Genomic DNA, 3968 nt, shown 5'->3' with positions numbered 1-3968 from the left:
GGAAAATGAAAGGGCACTGCCCTCTACCCTGTTGTCTAACAGGGAGCTTCACTACCAAAAAGGAGTTGTGACCAAGGTGTGCTTTACCTGCAGGGTGTGGAGCCTTAAAAAAAATAAAAGAATAACTGAAACATAGACTTTGATTAGTTGAGTACTGAACCATGAACATTCACCGTACATGCCTGAGTTAAATTATTTTATTTCCAACACATTTTAGACATTACTAGCTGCAAACACAAAGAGAAACATTATCCTTATAGTTTGGCAATTCTGCCAGGGCAATTTGGAGGGAAGAATGATACATTCTAGCTCTCTAAGACAGAAGAAGAAGAAGAATAGGAGGAGGAGGAGGAGGAGGAGGAAGATTATTTTATCTAGTTAAGCCATGTTCATTTTTTTAAGTTTAAATGCACTTTATTTTCATACAACCCACATGACAAGTTTTCTTAAAAAACAATGCCTCCACTCCAAATAAATCACTAAGAACGATACATTCTAGCTCTCTAAGACACACGAAGAAGAAGAAGAAGAAGAAGAAGAAGAAGGAGGAGGAGGAGGAGGAGGAGGAGGAGGAGGAGGATGATTTTTCCTAGTTAAGCCATGTTCATTTTTTTAAGTTTAAATGCACTTTATTTTCATACAACCCCCATGACAAGTTTTCTTAAAACAATGTCTCCACTCCAAATAAATCACTATGAAAATAAATGTGCTCAGGATACATCAGTTCCATTTGTCTTAAGTCCTGGTGTTGTGTGGATGACAAACAGCAGCCAGTAATGATGACAAATGATAGATACAAAGTAACTGCCAAATCTGTTAACATTTTTTTCCATCTCTAAACCATCCTTAGAGAAAATCATATATGGAGTCACACCATCCTCCGATGGCCCATGAGAGGGACCATGCCATCTAGATCCATGTTTTCACGGATAAAGAACCGCTAGTTTTTGAAATCAGCAAGGATGAGCTTGATTTGTTCTGCAGCCCCTGTCCTAAGAAGGTTTTGCTCTCTCTAGACTCTGTTCTTCAAGTTTGCCTTTGGTGAACTTTTTTTTAAAATATTTATTTTTTCTTAGTTGTAGTTGGACACAACACCTTTATTTATTTTTATGTGGTGCTGAGGATCGAACCCAGGGGCCTTGCACTTGCTAGGCGAGCACTCTACTGCTGAGCCACAAACCAGCCCCTGCTGAACTTCTTGTATGCTTCTTTTGTGAAGCTGGTTTCCTGCAAATGATGGTTCGTGATGATATTGAAACCAGTAATTACTGTGCTTTTGGTACGTCTCTCCCAACACCTTCTCTCTCCACCATCCAGTCCTTCAGCGAAGGCATTTCCACCAAGGAGCCAGCAAGTCGTCAATGTTACTTGCTGTGCCACTGACCATCTTGCTGAACACCTCCAGGGAGGGATCTCCTGGATCTCATAAACATCAGAGAGCGTCTGCTCAGGACTGATGAGGTCCCAGTAGATATTCATGAGAGCGACTGAAGAGAGACAGAGTTAGCAGGAGCTAGCTTAGCAAGGGTGCAGAATTTTGAGCTCTTACCATGCAACATGCAACAAGAGTGACAACAAAGGGATGGGATTGTGGCTCAGTGGTAGCATGCTTGCCTAGCATGTGTGAGGCCCTGGGTTCAATTCTCAGCACCACATATAAACAAACAAAATAAAGTCCATTGACAACTTAGAAAAAAAAAAGAGTGGCAACAAGAGTGGAGAAGGGGGTGAAAAAGGATGTTCTTTGTGGTGGTTGTGGTGGTGGTTCTTTTTAGTTATATTTAACATTAAGATTCATTTTGACATAATTATAGAAGCATAGAATATAATTCTCCATAATTCAATCCCCAATACATCCCCTTTCCCTCCCTTTCTCCCTACCTCCCTACCTGCCTTCCCTCCACTCTAATCTTTCTTTTATTTATCTAGTTTCTTTCTAAATTAGTGTCTTGTGGATATACATAATGGTGAGATTCTTTATGATATCTTCACATATATACATAGGAAAATTAAGTCATGCTCATTCTTCTGTTCTTCCCTAAAAATATAAAAATTCTTTAGGGATAAATCTGGATAAGATTATGAGGGTCCTTGTATGATATTCTGAAGAGGATGAAAATAACACTGTAGACATCTGGAAATTCAAGAGTTTACTCCGTGAAGGGACATGGCCATGTCTGTGTTTCAGAAAAACACCTTGGGTGGCAGTGTGGAAGAGGGGATTGATGGGAGAGAGAAGGAAGAGAACAAGTAAAGACCACTGGCATAGCTCAGGTACAAAAGGTCCATACGAGGACTACTCAATTGGAATGGAAAGATAAAGAATGATGGAGTAGAAGGAGAAATACCAGGACATGGTGACAACTTAGATGTCATTTAAGAGTTCATAGGAAAATGATTCCCAGAACTTCATCTCAGACAACCAGCCGGATAGTCTGATTCAAAAAGACTATGGAATAGAAATAAAGATCCCTATTTGGTTTGGGTGGGTATGGAGGCAGACACAAATATATTTGAAAGAGTTAAAGTTGTGAAGCCTGGGAGGGGATCAGATGAAGGTGTCCATAGGTAGTTGAGACCCAGTCCTGGTTTAGGACAAAAGCAGGAGTCTAAAACACAGCCCTAAACATCAGTGGCATTCTTCAGGCTATCTTTGAAGACATGGGAATGTGGTCAGCAAGGGCAACCCTGGCTCTAACTCTGAGACTTTAGTCTAAACGTTGACTCCACAAGATTCTCTTTTCACCATGTTGACTGATGAGAAGAGGGTTTACCTCTCTATTTACCTCTTGATAAACAGCTATGTAAGCATCCATGGAGAAGGAAGCTTCACTGATATATGACAGGGCAGTACTTCCTGTCTCCCCTTCCTTTCAACAGCCTGGACTTCAGTATGTGACTGCACACATTCTCTACAGCCTACTGCTGTTAGAGGAGTAGCCTTTTCACCTCCTCCAATACTTCTGCAGAGGCACCACCCTACTGCTGACTCCATGCCAGATCAAGCTGGCTGCATGCAGGTAAGCATTCTGGGCATACCACATTGCCAAGTGTTAGGCTTTAGTTGTTCTATGAGCTTTTACAACAAGAGAATCTTGTTTCAGGCATATTCCCGTGACCTGAGTACTTGCAAGAGACACAGGACAGCTCTATCCTTATCTGCTTTAGAGATGTTTACCATCAGAGTCAGATGAACCATGGATTAGAATTTCATCTCTCTCCCTTGGCAGCCACAGGACATGACACTTTGCATACGCTTTTGTTTTGTTTTTTTTTTGTTTGTGTACTGAGCCACATGCCCAGCCCTACTGATTTGCTTAGTGCCTCCCTTTTGCTGAGGCTGGCTTTGAACTCACAATTCTCCTACCTTAGCCTTCTGAGCTGCTGGGATTATTGGAGTGTGGCATTGGGCCTGTGGTTGCATAAGCTTTTGATTGCTAGTTTTCTCATCTGAAAAACAGATGATAATTAATTGAATGCTGTTAGGTGCACATGCTGCTTCCATTCTTCCTTCTTAACAAAGCCCCAAATACCAGACTTCCACCACCCCTGCTTCAGCCATGAGCCTCCTCCCACTTATACCTTCAGGAGCCGACCAGAGTGATCTAAGAGCAATTCTATGTGCTTTTCAAATGATTTGTTCAGAACTAGGTGAAATTCTGAATAATAAAATGTAAAAGAAAATGTGTTACAGACATCTTGCTCACTTCTAAGACAGAGCCACAGGAAGACATACTCTCACCCTGGACTTGCTGTGTGTAGCTGTGACAGGTGGAACAATTGCTGCCATCTTGCTTCTAGCCTTAGAGTGGAGCCACTGTAGGGTGGCAGACAGAGAAAAGGAATCCAGATGGCAGCTTTCTTTGGGGATTTTAGATATCTAAACTAACAAAGTAGTGTTACCCCCTTTATAATGTTTCAGTGAAAATTAAATAAAATCCTATAAAGTGCTAGGAAGGTAGGAACTG

The 3968-nt window shown here is 41.4% G+C and overlaps 1 pseudogene; it reads right to left on the bottom strand.

Annotated features, from left to right (window-relative positions):
* Positions 1 to 710: 710 nt before the first annotated feature.
* LOC113184236 (translationally-controlled tumor protein-like) lies at positions 711 to 1479 on the bottom strand (annotated as a pseudogene).
* Positions 1480 to 3968: the final 2489 nt, after the last annotated feature.

This window comes from Urocitellus parryii, chromosome 1, assembly GCF_045843805.1.
Source record: "Urocitellus parryii isolate mUroPar1 chromosome 1, mUroPar1.hap1, whole genome shotgun sequence".
Taxonomy (NCBI): Eukaryota; Metazoa; Chordata; class Mammalia; order Rodentia; family Sciuridae; genus Urocitellus; species Urocitellus parryii.
The sequence above is the reverse complement of the archived record's forward strand: the minus strand, read 5'-3'. Positions and strand labels throughout refer to the sequence as shown.